This window comes from Engystomops pustulosus, chromosome 3 (genome assembly GCF_040894005.1).
Source record: "Engystomops pustulosus chromosome 3, aEngPut4.maternal, whole genome shotgun sequence".
NCBI classification, from domain to species: domain Eukaryota; kingdom Metazoa; phylum Chordata; class Amphibia; order Anura; family Leptodactylidae; genus Engystomops; species Engystomops pustulosus.
The window spans coordinates 88,514,149-88,531,752 of NC_092413.1; the positions used below are offsets into that span (position 1 = coordinate 88,514,149).

The 17,604-nt window shown below is 38.8% G+C and overlaps 1 protein-coding gene across 3 annotated transcripts in view; it reads right to left on the bottom strand.

Annotated features, from left to right (window-relative positions):
- Positions 1 to 17,604, bottom strand: part of HIVEP2 (HIVEP zinc finger 2) — a 147,566-nt gene that overhangs the window by 51,799 nt on the left and 78,163 nt on the right. For all 3 annotated transcript variants that reach the window (XM_072141345.1, XM_072141347.1, XM_072141348.1), the window contains one exon: positions 6,742 to 6,817. The gene's annotated coding sequence lies outside the window, so the exon portion shown is untranslated. The remainder of the gene's footprint in view (positions 1 to 6,741; positions 6,818 to 17,604) is intronic.

Sequence of the window (17,604 nt, forward strand, 5' to 3'; positions counted from 1 at the left end):
ATCTAACATAGCATAGCCATATACTCTTTCAGATTTCACAGAAACACTGACTGTACTTGAAAGACAACTGCTAAAGGTGTGAAGTCTCCTCTTTTAACTCTGAAGCTGCCGGCAGGTTTTGTGACTGTTTAGACAGCATAGCTCTATGGATGTGCAGTTACATATGGCAGTTTATTTATTACAGGGGTACTTCTGTCTAGCTCTGTTACATGTCAAATTATCAGAAAGTAAGGCTCCATATACCCAATGTTTCTTGGCACGTGTGGTGACTGTTCTTTCAGTGGCTAGTTGAGATGAGCAGCCAATCCAGCAAACTGATGCCCCTCACAACTAGCCATGGCTATGATTGACCAGGGGGATACCCCAAACGGCCAAGCCCAGTACAGGAACGTTGGGTCCACTAGTAGCTAGCTTGCATCCCAATTTTCTTCTATGGGCTCATCCACATTGGTTTCACAGCCAACTGTCAGAGCCATAAATCTCAGAGCAAGTCCAACCCAAGTCTTTTGTTACTGTCACTGGGATGAGAGCAGATCTCGCAAGACCATAACACACGAATCACAAGCAAAAGACTTATTGATTGTGGCCTGATACTGCACAAGCATACAATAGATCGATATTCAGTTTTACTAATAATATAAAATTCACAGTAAAAGAAAAATGGTGTCAGTGCTAATAATAGAAGTTTAAAGCCCACTGTGCCCCCTCCACGCCAACATGGCATGGAGGTGACGTATTCATGATTTTACTTGCAAATTCTTCTAATCACAAATTCTTGCAGAAAACTGGCGTAGAAGCGGTGATAAATCTTCCCCATTGTGTTTATAAATAATGTTATAGAAGGAGAGGGACGAATGATATACAAAGTAAACACATTGATAGCAGTCTGCTGGGGCAGGGATGGTGAATCGCAGTATGAAGTCTTTCTTTTATCTCCTGGCCAATACAAGCAGCCTGTACTTGTGGCGCTCTCTGATACTGTCGACTACAATAATTAGATGTGTTTGATTCTGCTCATATCAGCCCCTTGCATGTTGGCTGCGGTGGCTTATATATAGATCCTCTGGCTGAAGAAGGTGAACCATGACACCATTGCGTGAGGAAGCTTGGCATTACCTCATTTAACGTTGTCAGACCAATGTCAAAGTAGAGTTGCAAAGGTCACTGCCCAACTTCTCTGGAAATATCTTTGTCTTCATTACAAAACACAAACCATCTATGCGCATGCGGCAGCAACACACCACAAAAACCACACCTGAGGTGTAAACATAATAACTTGTTTTTGCATCTCACTTTATCCATTTATGATAACTTTTACGGACTGTAGTAGTTGCATAATCATATTTAATTTACAAACTATACTTTGGTGATAAGATCTAAATTATGAGAGAGACTCTAAAATTCTTCTTCTATTCTGATGAACACAGGCCAGAGGCCAGGACAACCAACATCCCAGAAGTGCTCAACCAGACCCTCTCATAAAATGATTAGAGGGGGAGAAGATCTACTCTTCATCCTCTTGCCAGTTCAACTATAGGTTATGGCCTACTCACTAAAGGCCACAGGTATAAATCTCCATCTGGATTTATACATCAAAGGACAATGTGGTATAATCCATATTTCAGCTTTACCAATGTCCCTATATATATGTAGACTTCTACAGAAACTATGTCAACGGCGAAGAGGGGGCTTCACTACAACGGGGAGCAAATTCCATAACCCCTAAACTATAACCACTAAAATCATCATGCATAGTTTGTATGCCTGCGGGGCATTATGAGGAAAAAGCTGCAATTACAACCAAGTGTATAAAATGCCAACAGGGCAAGATATCAGCCAAGAAAGATTCTGAGCCATACAAGGTTGGTTTACACCTCCTAGTGATTAAAGGCAATTAGCATATGCCAGGCCTCCTGGTGTCATCACAAGCAAGGGGGCTGGTCAGTGAATCTTAGAATCTATTTAGATGAAAGTCTCCAGCTATAAAATGGTCATTCTTTGGGGGTCCCAGGACAGTTTGATCAGGCCTTTCTGCTTCCCCAGGCACCAAACTTATAACGTCACGTTATGTATTAAGTTCTGATTTTTATTTGATCAAACTGTTATTTTTGCATTGTATGTTTATATCTGTTTAATGTGTAACTCTTTTTGTATAACCCTTTTTAATTGTAAGCACTGTCCTTTTGATATTAAACATCAATTTAATAAGAGCCTTCTTGAGTTATAAAGATTCCATAACTCTGATGAGACATTACCTGCTTTGATTTATTGTTTATTTTATGACTGGAATCTATTATCGGTGTATAATATATCTTAGGTGTCTCGTCAGCCTATATATGGCGAGTGGTGGCAGCTATATCACCCGGGTTCTTCGAGGGCGTAGAGCTGTCAAAGCACAGTCCATTGAGACCCGGCAGGTCCCCTTCCTGAACCTAAGTCAAATGTAGTCAGCAAACAGCCAGGTTCCTGATTTATAAAATTACCTATTACCCAGGTAAACTATTAAAGGGGTTTGCCAACTTTAGGAAAGTTTTTTTCGGGGTATGTGGGTGACCCTAACAGACTCATATTTTACTTCCCCTGGTAAACCTTCCTGAAAGCCAACTGGTGCCTCTAGGCGCATTGGTTGCTGGTTGGGGGCAATTCATATGGCACAAGTCTCCTCCTCACTCATCACCCTCTCCCTCAGCCTCTCCTCCTTGCTACCTCCTCAGACATCACCAACGGACTGACCACACAATGCATGCAGGGAGCCAGGTGATGTTAAAGATACAATTAAAAACCAGTGGAATTATTTAGATACATCACAATCGCACAATTTTTTAAATCAATATGCCAAAGGCCATTGGAACCTGGAATAATCTTCCTGATGAGAGGTTCCCTTTAAGGTTACACAACCTGCTAAATGTTAGAACTATGGATAGAAATAATAGAATAATAATAATGGATAATAATAATGTTCATATCCTACATGCAATGGTAGCTGTCAGGAAGGTCAACTTGCCGGTGTGGAACCATCAGGCACATCAGGGAATTTATGAGGCCTTTTATATATTTTTAAACAAGTAATGCCCCAACAGAAAACCCTTTTAAAGGGATTTGGAAAGGCTTTTTTCTAGCCTACTGCAGATCCATCAATATGGAACACAGTGAACAGCGAGATACTATAGAGAACATTATATCTGTGTATGTGCTGCTAATAGGAATTATTTAAATGTAAGCAAACAATCTGTAGAGAACTGCATAAGTAGCCACACTGTACTGATCACAGTCACCTCCAACGCAACAGCAAAACAGCCCTTATTTATGCCTTTTCATACAGCACATAAAATGGAAACAGCTTTGCCCTTGTTCTAACATGCCAGGCAGTGTATTCTTGAATTTCTTGTTCTTGTCTGGAAAGTGAGTAACGAGTAAAGGTTTTAAGTTTCTCCTTTTATTTTCCCTTGAATATAAATATCATCAAAAATGGGTTTGACATAGGAAATGTATATATGAACAGGAGTATTCATATCATTATCATTATTATTACTGTAAAAAAGGAAAATTAATAATTATTTAAAGCTAAATTTCAATTTGCCTTTTCTCACCAAATTCTTTAGTTTTTCTTAGTTAAAAGTGAATGTTTTAATCACAGATAAAACCAAAGTGCACATACAGTATATATCCACTATGTGTAAATATCCAAACAGACGAGCAGCACTCCGTGTTGTTGAATGATTTATTCACAAGTGGAAATTGCAACATTTCAGCTAACTGAATGTAGCCATTCTCAAGCAATGTGAACAGTGTTACAAGGAGGGTTTAAATACCCCACAGGATGTGACATCATGAGTAATAAACAGTAATACAGTAGTACATTACTGTTTAATGCTTGTTGGGGTCTTGACCAGAATACCTATGAGCTTACACCCAAATGGAACTTAATCCGTTGCTTTACTGTGCCGCCATTCCCCTCTGCTTTCGTTATCCACTATGTGTATATATGACCTATGTTAGGGTACAGGACATTTTACAGAGGGATTGTTCCCTAAATGTCAGCAGCTTATAATTTGTCTTATTTTTTAAACATATTTCTAAGCTATTATTGTCTTTTTTTTTAGGAGTTTACTGTTTGTCTTTATTTACAGGTTATAAGTACGGAAGTCTATTGCTGTCTTATTTTTATACATTATTAATAAATGTGAATTTACTATTATAAGAATATGAAGTTCAGACAATGAATATCTATATGCTGTAGCAGTGTCATTGATATTCTATGGATAGATTGGGTGCCAAGCCAAAGCTCTTGGATGACCATCAGGATATCATTAGGGAAGGTCATAAACTGCATATTTTTATTTTGTAATGTATTACTGTAATTTTCCTTATTTATGAATGTCAGAATAAACCACAAAAGATAAGAGGATGCCTGTTCCTGTCAGTAACTGCCACATCATAAACCTAAAGGTAGAAGTTACTTTGCTTATTTAAATAGGAGCAAAATCAATGCAGGGGATTGAAGAGCTGCATGAATGATCATGCTTTACTCTAGGAGCCAAGTCCAGAAATGGAGAAAATGATCAAAAGAGAAGACTTCAACACTCAACATCTCTGCCTTGTAACTTCTACCACAAATTAACGTCTAGAAGAAGCAGATCGACTTCAAGTGTTAACCTCAATATATTCCTACTGGAAGTCACCTGGTCCAGGATTCCAAAACAAGCAGCAGATGCTACTGGGCAATTCCAAGCTAAAGAATGATGGCCATTATGGGCCTCAGGAAAATTGTCTATCCTGCTTGTTTTATTAGGTAAAATACAGGACCCTAGAACGTTCAGATAGAACACACTACAGGACTCACGTATAAAATAAATCCCTTCCTGCCTCTTGTTTTCATTAGTTTGTGCCACCTTGGCAATGAGAAGATAAACTTTTGAGGTGTTAGAATCTCCTGTTTTCATGTTCTGTAGGTTTGCTATGCTAGCATTACTCGGTTTTAAAGTAACCTCACTCCCTTTCTTGTTTGTTACATAGAGAAGGCAAAACCTGGTATTTATTACAAATAGATAAGTGTAGTCTAAGCCAAAGTGATCTAAGAATACATACAAGTCCCATCAGTAATCATATGACTACAGCACAAATGTAGGATGAGATGGTCCAATGGTTAATGTTGTAACTAGCGCATAGGAAACACCATCTTCTCCTTCTGACTACAAGGGCCAGCTTGTGAAAAAAGGGCTGATAAAGCTAGGATACTGATCTTACATAATAGAGGAAAGGTGTATTTTTACAGATTAACAGAAAACGTAAAAACAAAAACGACTGATTTGGGTTTTTTTCCCATTGTACCATGCTGTCAATAAATAAAAGCCATCTTGAAAAAATAAATAAGTAATAATTTTGTTAGGAGGTTGTGTCCTTTGTGACTAATCACCATCTTAAATACTTGTTTGTGTGTATGCACCTCCTGATTCCATACGGTGGAGCTAAAGGCAGTTTACGGACTGATCCTACAAAAGTCCACACAAAGTATGTGTAAAGTATATATATATATATATATATATATATATATATATATATATAGATAAAATTAAAAACTGTGGGTCAACACTAAAAACCATAGACAACTTTCTTAAAAGGATTCAGCATCTAGGTTCTTTTTATGGCAAAAAATTTCAGTTCCAGACCCGAGTTTCGCACCATCGATTTGTCCCCGGATGAGATCTAGACACTGCTGATCGAATGAAGTGTGAAGGATCAAAGGAGAAAATGCATAGCAAGACAGTCAGAATGGAGGCCGGTTTTCTGGAATTGAAATTTGATGCCACAGAAAGAATCTAATGCTGAACCTTTTACGGGAGAACTTGTATAGTTTTAGTTTTTGAGGGTCTCATATAGCAGAAGAAGGCAGTGTGGATCAGGAGAGCTGTACAGATGCAAGCAACTGTATGTACTGACATAGAAAAGCCCCTCTGTGAGTAGACACATGATATGTGCTGCTGCCTAAAATCAAAGGGGTTCAGCCTTACTGCTTTATTGCCAGAACTACATACAGATTGGTGACACGTGACAGCTGCAGGTCATAGGCATACAAGGTGTACAGTCACACCTATGTTCAACCGCCAAGCAACTTCTTTCTGATTGTCAGTAAAACAGCATTTTTTATGTACAAAAAAAATTCTTTGAATTATTTTTCTTTTCTCATGCAACGTAAACGTGATGTTAAAAGGAAGAAGCATGGAGTGAAATAAGTCACACTTTATTACACAATGTTGTTATAAGTGCAAAATAGCCCCAGCCAAATAAAAGCAATGCTTCAAAATGACAAGAGCATTTAGTAAAACTTCACTGTTAAAAGTATAATCATAAGACAAGTTTAATAAAACTGTGAACACCTATATCACAGCCCACAGATGTGGGTCCAACATCAAGTCTACAGACATTACAGTATTACAAATCTGTATGAGAGAATAATTGTAGTTTGGGTTGGTGATTTTGTACTAATATATTGTTAAATAGTGGTCACTAATAATGCTAATATCCACACATTTTCCTGCATATCATAGAGGGAATTTATAAAAAGTGGAATAGAGGAAATGTTGACTATTTGCCCATGAATCCAATGAGAAGCCTCTAAATATGAGAAATTATAGCTAATTGGTTGGTAAGAGGTCTACTTATGATATTAGATATCCCCCTCTAGATTGACTACTATACAGAAGTACCAGCAGATATAGGTCAAGCAGAAAAAAACAATACCTTGTATGTCCTCTGAGAAAATGGCGTAGACAAATTATATCCTCTTGGCTTTTCTTTTCCAAAAGTAAGTGGAAATCTATGAAGACAAAAAACACAAAGATTGATTATATAGAATCCCTTGTTTATATACTAAAAATCATCCATTTGATGACACAGAATTGCAAATCAGTTATGGTAACCAAGTTATGTATATACACAATACAGACATAGACATTGCTCATTTTTATTGCCACTTGATCGATTTGGTGTTTGTCTTTTAAACCCGTGTGCCCTTCCAAAAATGATCATCCCCAGAAGTTTATTTCTGAATAAACTGAAACTAGCCAAGGGGGCGTGTCTTTGTGGGTCCTATGAAAGGATAACACCCCCTTGGCTAGTAGAATCTAATTTACATAAACACATCCAGGAGCCATATTTCTTGAACAGGTTGGAGATTCACCAATATTATTTTAGGGAATGAACAGAAAAATATGATACATGAATTAAGTAAAAGGCAGTACAATTAGTATAGATTGTGAATGTAAAGTTCCAATGTTAAGGTACCTCATAAAACATATAAAGCATCTTCTGGTTTCATTGTCTTTATTTGAAATTTTAATGTCTACAAAGTTTCAGATTCTCACCAAGATGCTTTACCATAAAACAAATATGAAGACTTGATAAACTGAATGGCCATATACACAGTCACTGCAGGTTGCTACTATTAGAGAGGGGAATCTTATATACATGACCTACAGGAGACCTTGAACATAACACCTTTGATGACAGGCAAAAGCACGAGGAATGTAGCAGTGCTTCAAGGTTCCTCCATCCCACATTATATTTTGCAATAGATTTTGGCACTTATAGGATTTTTCACAAGACGAGATTTGCGAGTCTTTTTTCTGCTTCAGTACCCTTTATAATAATATCCTGCCACTGGAGCAGTAATCCCAGCTATGTGAATGCCTGCTCAAAAATGCCAAGCTGGAAGTTAGACAATGTTCTGGGGGTTGGTCCCAACCCATAATATGTAACATGTGTCTTGTTATCGAAAATGAAAACAAGCAGGCATTGATAATGTTTCACTAACCAGTACATGTAAACAGTGCTCCAAAACGGCATTTTAACATATAAAAAAACATATGCCTTGGCTGCATCCCCATACTCCCTCTGAAACATCACAGGACTTTCCAGGAAACTCATCTGGATTCAGTCTATGCAGGACATTTCAGAAGTTTGGAATTATTACGAGGGATTCGTTTTTATCTTTACAATTCCCAAAATGCCGGGAGATTCCACAATTTTCCTACACTTTAGCTCTCCCCAGGCGGTCTGAGGAGTGCGATGAAAAAGAAAACCAGCCCTAATACACATTCCAAATGTCCAGAACTCCGTCTTTACCAATCTTATCTAGAGAACATACAGAGTTCTAGTAGTTGTGAAGACCAGTGTTGCAATCCATCTCTTTAGGAATTGTCCACAGAGATAGAACATAGCTGGTTGTTCCTGGTAATTGTTTTCTTTTAATTAAAGTTAAATAATATTTTCCCTTCATGGAACCAAACATGAGGAAGTTTACAAGGAGTTCTCAAATCTTAATCCCTAGTAATGCTACCATGATAAAGATTACGTTTAACCCCTTACTTTGTCGTTTTACTCAGTTTTATTGATGCTTTTGCTCCTGCATTAGTTGCTCAGCGTAAAATTGGTGGTTGTGCAGACACTTCTTGATTCCTCTGTGCTATCCTTGTGCACAAGATGCTGCATGCTGACAATGTGCTTAGATTTTCATGGTACGGGGTTTGGCTAAACTTGCATTTAGCTCCTACTAATATCTGACATATAGGAAAAGAGCGATTAGACAGAACAAAGTCATGAGATGGATATAAGACTTTGTATGGATATAATACTTGGCACTCCTATGCCCCCTCTACCCTGGATCAAGAGCTTATCGTGTCTGTAGTGCAGGTCTCCTCTGAATTGTTCTAGTGATCCCTGCCTCCTCTCCCTCCTCCTGCTGTACAGGAGATATTCATGTGAGAGGAATCAGACCAGACAGGAATATCTGCCCAAACATAGTCAGGACAGAGTTTATAGTCGTATCCAAGGACAACCAAAATATACAACATCAGGACGGATAGAGGCAGGTTAGAATTATATATGTGGATTGACAATAAAGATAGCTTGGATTAGTCTTGAATACATTTATGATAAAACTATCTACAGACTAACCATTCATTATGTATTATATAATTTATGTAAATTTCATGTGGCCTAGTCATATGACCTGGGGAGATAACCTTCTATCTGTCATCATATTACCCTCCCTCTATTGAGAACATATTTAAAGCAGGCTTAGCATGTGTTTGTACTGAAGAATCAGAAGAAATATGTATTTCATTTGTTTTTAATAATTTTTTAATAATCATTTTTCCATGTGTTATGTAAAAAAAGGAAAAAAAGGCACCCGCTTTTCATTTATATGTAACTGTTGTGGCGAGTGATTGACTTAGCCGTCCCATGCAAGATCAATGAGCTGTTTGAGATTGACAAGACTTGGCTAGAACCATATAGCTTCTAGAAAGGCAGGCATATGGGGTATTTTTTGTCCTTTTAAAAAAAACAATGGTTTTTCACAATATTTACTTTTTACACATGTAGCATACAACAATATTAAATAGATAAAGAAATGTAGATAGGGTAAAAGTTTGAAAAAGTCAAAATGACTCAATTAGCGCCACTTAATTGGTTAATTGCCTGCTTATTTTCATTAACACAAAAATTTTCACAAAATCCACATTGATGCGCAAAAGTGGCAAAAGGTTCATTTGTATTTAAAATAAAGCACCAATGTGGCTAGCTCTTCAGGTCAGAGACCTATGTTCATGGATCTTCCCAATGGTTGGATGCTGACACAAAGTCATCTGACCTCATAATGCAAAGTTGCACCAGTACCAGATCAACTCAAACATTAGAAGGAGAAATGCAAAAATAGAGAAAAATATCCTCAAAAAATATCCTCAATACTTTTTCTGAGCACGCTGGAAACAGATCAAGACATCAGATGGCATGTTGCTATAATTTGTGATGTATGGAAGAAGTTCAGGGTGCTCTAAATCCAGGTATAAGATATCCTTTCATGGCATGAAAAGGTAAGAAGAAAAAAATGGTTGTCACTCACCAAACTTACAACAAGGACAGGGTACATGTGGGAGGGAGGACTAGAAAATAGCCCCATAAATGGATAGGCAACGCCCGTTTTGCGGGCGCTGCGCTTCTTCCGGCATCTGTGTGAAATGGGTTCAGTGAAAATTTGCCAGCACCCTTAGAGGCCTGGACTAACATAAGAACAGAATACTAAGTTGACAGTGATGAAGCCAAATATGTCTCATAACCTGCTCTGAGTATTATGACCTTAGAGGCCTGGACTAATAGGAGAACTGAATACTAAGTTCATAGTGATGAAGCCAAATAAGTCTCATAACCTGCTCCGAGTATTATGACCTTAGAGGCCTGGACTAATAGGAGAACTGAATACTAATTTCATAGTGATGAAGCCAAATAAGTCTCATAACCTGCTCCGAGTATTATGGCCTTAGAGGCCTGGACTAATAGGAGAACTGAATACTAAGTTCATAGTGATGAAGCCAAATATGTCTCATAACCTGCTCCGACTATTATGGCCTTAGAGGCCTGGACTAATAGGAGAACTGAATACTAAGTTCATAGTGATGAAGCCAAATATGTCTCATAACCTGCTCTGAGTATTATGGCCTTAGTATTCAGTTCTCCTATTAGTCTAGGCCTCTAAGTTCACAGTGATAGAGCCAAGCACACCACACAACCATGTCCGAGTATCATGGCCTTGGTGGCCTGGACTAATATGAGAACAGAATAAATAAACCTTTTTAATTTTATAATAACATCTTATCATCAACAAGCTATAATAATGAAGCTATACACTTTTCTAATTCCAAATAATGGCCAGAGGGTCAATACAGGGGTTTTTACGTTCCACCTCCCTGAGAACTTCATTATCTCTGCTATATGACACATATATGTCTCACCCCATGAGAAATGTTAACCTCACAGCTTCATACCATAGCAACCAAACATACAAACATTGGGTTACACAATTTTACTGAACATCTGTCACATTGAGATGAAGATCTACCTGTTACATGATATCACATCTTAACTATGAGTGATCTGGCCTCTATTATTCTCTTATGCATGGGGAGGAATGTCATCCCTGTTGTTCTGATATAGATATTACCATTAAATGGGACATTGGAGTGAACACACAATGAGATATTTACCGTATTGTAGACAATATCAAATAAGATATCTTCTAACTTCACAAATAAGAACGCCAAATAAAAGAGCCATAGTTTTCTACACTTGTTGCTGATTGTTTTGGTTATTGGATCCAGGGATATATGTATTTAAAGCAAATAATATAATATGGATGTTTTATGGCCAGTGGAAGCCAGTGGATGAAATTAGACATATTAGACTTCTGTTAGTCAATAATCATTCCTTACTAATGGCGTATGAGCAGCAAACAGGTCATGTCATAGAAGCTTGCAACAGGCAGTTTTACTCTTTAAAAATAGTCTGATGTTGATAAATCCACATGAGGCTGCGCTGCGAGCAGCAGCCTCTTCCTATCTCTTCACTTCTGCAGCTCGAAGTCCGACAGAAGGTCATGTGACTAGAGCTCAGCTACTCAGTACAATTTACTGATGCTCCATCACATGACCTTCTAAAGTGGCCATTGCCTTCAGTAGTGAGGAGCTCTGCCTGTCCCCCTGTCAGGGTGACAGTCCAATCCTGTACTGTGACAGGGGGCTATATATAACAGGGGACGCATGACTGGAACCCCAGTTTAATAGTTAGAATAAAAAAAATAAATAATTAAATTGAAAAAAGCTAACAAAATTAAAGAGCTATTCCCAACACTCTCAAATAAAATATAAGTCTGGACTGTGGGAGGGTGGATCTATAGCTTTAGTCAAAGTTTGATCTGGGGGTCTGCCATCAGCCATAATCTGGTCTGGATGGTCTGGTGCATCTTCCATAGTCTGGTCTGGGGTGTCAGTCATAGTCTGGTCTGGGGCCAGCTTCCACCTTAGTGGCGTTTGGGGCCTGCCTCCATCAAAGTCTGGTCTGGGGCCTACCTCAGCCATAGTCTGGTCTGGGGCCTGCCTCAGCCATAGTCTGGTCTGGGGCCTGCCTCAGCCATAGTCTGGTCTGGGGCCTGCCTCAGCCATAGTCTGGTCTGGGGCCTGCCTCAGCCATAGTCTGGTCTGGGGCCTGCCTCAGCCATAGTCTGGTCTGGGGCCTGCCTCAGCCATAGTCTGGTCTGGGGCCTGCCTCAGCCATAGTCTGGTCTGGGGCCTGCCTCAGCCATAGTCTGGTCTGGGGCCTGCCTCAGCCATAGTCTGGTCTGGGGCCTGCCTAAGCCATAGTCTGGTCCGGGGCCTGCCTCAGCCATAGTCTGGTCCGGGGCCTGCCTCAGCCATAGTCTGGTCCGGGGCCTGCCTCAGCCATAGTCTGGTCCGGGGCCTGCCTAAGCCATAGTCTGGTCTGGGGCCTGCCTCAGCCATAGTCTGGTCTGGGGCCTGCCTCAGCCATAGTCTGGTCTGGGGCCTGCCTAAGCCATAGTCTGGTCTGGGGCCTGCCTCAGCCATAGTCTGGTCTGGGGAGTCTATATAGCTGTCTATTAACACTATATACCCCTAGGAGTTATTTATTTGTATTACTGAAAACTTCATACTCCTCCTCAGCTAAAAATACTCCACAAAAATGGTAAGAGGAGTACTACGGTATTACTCTTTTGGTAAAATGTTAGTGTGACCTCTGCTACCATTACCATTGGGGAAGCAACATGATTAGTCAAACATGCATTCATGTTTCTGACACAATAGGCTGTTAGTAAAATACAGATCAACAAATATTTTATTATAAATAAATAATTAATACATTTAAAAACATCTCTTTTGAAAGGTGAATAAACTAAACTCAAAGGGTGAGTTCATAATAGTAGATGTATTGCAAACATTTCTGCAATTGAACTCCAGTTCCATTCATCTACATGAGATTGTTTCGGCAGTAAACACAAGGATTTCTCCAGGCCCCTTTCACATGAATGGGATAGTCGCAGAAATCTTCCATATCTTCCATGTTTACTATGTGACACATGTTTACTCTGGACACAACTCTCAAGCCTACTGTACAGCCCTATTGTACCGATTTATTCAATCAACTGTATTCAATCCCACTATTTTCACAATGTAAACCACATCTGTAGGAACTTTTTCTACTAAAAGGTCTAATTGAGAATAGTCTGTAAAATGAAAAGGTAAGTTTTAATGAATACTTTCTCAAACATCTGATATTATTCTCTCCACCATACCGTCTTATATGTATACTCTTGTATGCAACATATGAGATGACGTCATATCAACAGTCACACGCCTGCTACAGCCCGAAACTCCAGCATCACTTCCCACCACTGTCTAGAAACAAGCTAAATGGGGGTGCAGATAGAGGTAAGTATATTTATTTATATTTGTTCCTGGACAACCCCTTTAACCTCTTAACGCTCAGCGTCCGATATATCGGACGCTGAGCGCAGTGACTTAGCGCTCAGCGTCCGATATATCGGACGCTGAGCTGATGCCGGTTCAGCTCAAGATCTGAGCCGAACCGGCATCGGGAAAGACGGGGTGCCGGCTGTAACTAATAGCCGGCACCCCAGTGTAACACCCGCGATCGGAGTTGTCTCCGATCGCGGGTGCTTAACCCGTTAAATGCCGCGGTCAGCGCGACCGCGGCATCTAACATGTATCTGGGGGATCTTTCCCCCACGATCGGCCCCCCCGAACCGTTTTCGGGGTGCGCCGATCGTTGCTATAGTAACTCTGGGGTCCGATCTGGACCCCAGAGTTACCTGCAAGAATTGCCAGTAAGATGGCGTCTGTGACGTCATCTTACTGGCACAGTGCCAGCCTATGCAAGTGTATAGGCTGACACTGATAATACTCTGCAATACATGAGTATTGCAGAATATTATCATGAAGAAGCAATCAGATGATTGCTTCTTCATGTCCCATGGTATAAAAGTGAAAAAGTAAAAAAAAAAGTTATTCAATAAAAAAATAAAGTCATAAATCACTAAAAATGCCCCAAACCCCCAAAACATATAAAGAGACATATAACTCAAAAAAAAGTCTAAATCATAACACAAACCCCACATATATAGTATCACCGCGTCCGTAACAACCCGTAGAATAAAAGTAAATCATTATTGAACCCGCACGATAAACGCCGTAAAAAAAAACTGTTATAAACCCTCCAAAAATTATGATTTTTACCTTTTCAATCCCACAAAAAATGCTATAAAATGTGATCAAAAAACCATATGTACTGCGACATGATACTGGTGCAATGTACAACATGTCCCGCAAAAAACAAGCCATCAACCAGCTCCGTAGCCAAAAAAGTAACAACGTTATGCCACTTGGAAGACGGCAATACATAAATGATAGATTTTTCCCCACATTAGGGTTTTGTTTGACAAATTTAGTAAAACGTAAGAAAATATATTCATGTTTGGTATCCCCGTAATCGTATCAACCCATAGAATAAAGATAACATGATTATTAGTCTATACGGTGAACACCAAAAAAAAAAGAAGTAAAAAATCCAGTACAGAATTGATGCTTTTCTACTCCTGTCCTCAAAAAACGTTCCTAAATTTTCAACAATAGGTGATACAAACCCCAAAATGGTAACATTGGAAAAAGCATCTCATCCCGCAAAAAAAATGGCATCACATGGCCCCAATAACGAAAAAGCGAAAATTTTATAGCCTTCAAAAGGGGCCAATGAGGAAACTAAAATCCTGGCAGCTGCAGCGCCCTCCTTCCCTTCTGCACCTCGCTGTGCCCCCATAAAACAAGTAACGGCCACATGTGGGGGGTCTTTGTACTCAGGAGAAATTGCAGAACAAATTGTATGGTGGGTTTTCTCTTTTTATCTTTTGGAAATGTGTAAATTTTAGGGCTAAATGAACGTATAAGGGAACAATATGACCATTCTAAATTTCACCTCCATTTTGATTCAATTACTATGAAGATCTCAAGGGGTTAACAATCTTCGTAAAAGCTGTTTCTGATAGCTTGAGGGGTGCAGATTTGAAAATGGGTTGGTTATATAGGGGGTTTTGATGCTAAATATGTAAAATTTCATTCCAAACTGTATTTATCCCCAAAATAGTCAATTCTGAAAATCCGGAAAAGCGCTATTCTATTTGTAAGCCGCGTGACGTCAAAATAAATTATCCAGACATTTCAGAAATTATGAAAATGTAAAGTAGACAAATGGGAAATGTTATTCAGCAACTTATTTAGGTGGTAAATCGATCTGCCTGAAAACGCAATGATTTTGAATTTCGAAAATGGCAAATTTTTCCAAAAATTTATCATATTTTCTTTTTTTTTGTAAATAAATGCAAAACTTATCAGCCAAAATTTACCACTAAAATGAAGTACAACATGTGGGGAAAAAACAATCTCAGAATCGCTTTGATAAGTAACAGTGTTCAAAAGTTATAACCGTATAAAGAGACGCAAGTCAGAATCCAAAAAATCGGGCTGAGCCTTAAGCTACAAAATGGCTGCGTCCTTAAGGGGTTAAGCAGGTGAATAATGTATGTATTTTGAAATATACTGGAATACTCATTTTAAAGTAAAATTGTGACATTTTCTGAAAACTACGGTAATTGCACAATAACTGTAAAAAGCTAGGTATGTTCCGATATTTGAAGAATCAATAAGCAGAAGTGATCTCAATCGCCGTGCTTTACTGCACACAAATAAATAAAATGTAACCCTGACTTCTAAATTTGACAGGCAAGTCATGAGTAGTGATAGTGGAAGGTACAAAGAACACATCCTGTCTGACCACAAGTAGCAGAAACTCTAGCAACATGTGTGGGCTGAAAAACTTAAAATACAAAAAGAGGTATCCTGTGGAAAAAATGAAACCACTTCCCATATTACATGCAAAAACACAATGAATATACCATGAGATGCTCTGAAGGCTGCTTAGTGGCTATTTTTATCACTTCTGAAGTAACGCTCAATACAAGCTCAATTCTAACATATGCTGTGCTACTACACTGTGGCTTTACAGTGTAATACATACATACTGCCCCAAGTGTGGTACATGACAATGTATGGACATGCTTTAAAGGGGTTGTCTAGTTACCAAAAATATCTATTGTCCCTAATCTTTATCCACTCTTATCCGGTTCTGTGCCTGACACAAATTAGAGCTTCTGGTGTAAATGTATCTTTACCGTGTCTTCTTTCTATAGTGATCAGAACAGATTTTTATATAGAGATTGACATACCCCACAAAAAGCAGACATACCGGTAATAATTAGAAGAAAACAGGTGCCGCAGTTCCTTTGCATAAAAATAAACCAAATGGATGGGAAGGGCGCTGCATTGGGTATGTCATATTTTGCTGTTATACTTAAAGGGGTATTCCGGGAAAATGAATGTCTGACACAAAAACCCATAATGCTATAAATAATTAAATACAACTAAACTCAATGTCACAAGTCATAAAATGGAGCTTAAATTGTTTGATTTTATGATTGACAATATTTTATGGCCTCTCTAAAGTTTGTCTGCCACTGGAAACTACAAGTCTCATGATCCTTTAGTTCTCAGTAACTCCTCCTCCCTCTTCTCTTCTGCTCCCAGTGATGATGTCACAGATCTTCTTGCTCTGTTACCATAGTAATGATGTGTAACTGACCTCACTGAGATGATGTCTTATCACAACACTGGTCACACTGGATGCACTGCAACCAACCGACTCCAGCCAAACATAGTGATGATCACATGACCTGCCCAGGCAGCTGCAGAACATGTGATGTGGACATGTGACCAGTGGCCATTTTCTGTCCTGTGTCTGCTCTGCTCGGAGGAAATCAATGGAATGATTAAAGGGCCCGTAGCATTTTAATTCTTCATTACAGTCTATTTCATCAGCATTTTACTGCTAAGGGGAGAAAAATTTTAAATAACTACTAATTACTTATTAGCGTATATTTTAAGGACCCATTTGCATATGAATTATGCGGATTCCTGAAATACCCCTTTAACCTCCATCCATCTTTAACAACCATATGTAGATAGTTATAGACAACACCATGGATCTACTTAATAATAACTATTTCTTTATTTATATAGTGCACACAGATTACGCTGTGCTGCACATAGCTTGCCAAATCAGTACCTGTCCCCAATTGGGTCACAATCTAATCAACTTTCCAGTATGTCTTGGAGTGTGGGAGGAAACCGGAGGACCCAGAGGGAACATACAAACCCACGCAAACACTGCAAGATCATACAAACTCTTTGCAGATGTTGACCTACAGCTGCAAGGCTGTAGTACTAACCACTGAGCCACCGTGCTGCACCTAATCTACTTTCATATACAATCTTTACTGATTTATATACTATATACTATTTTTTGGTGTTTTGGTGGTCATTTTTGCAGGCTTTTAAAATAACATCAAAAAGCATAATTTTTAAAATGCCATGAAGATAATTCTTAATACAGACAGTTTTACAATAAAAAGAAAAACTATGTGATTTATACATACAAATTTAGTCCCATATGTGAATAAAATATTGGGTTCATTTTGTGGTTAGATGTTCATGTATTCTAAATTTACACTCAAAGTGTAAAATACCGTCTAAGTAAAACTGATCAGTCACAGTGTCACTACTCAACCCATGAAATTGTATACTCAAATACTTAGGGAATAAGTCACTTTCCCAGAAGTGTCATACCTCC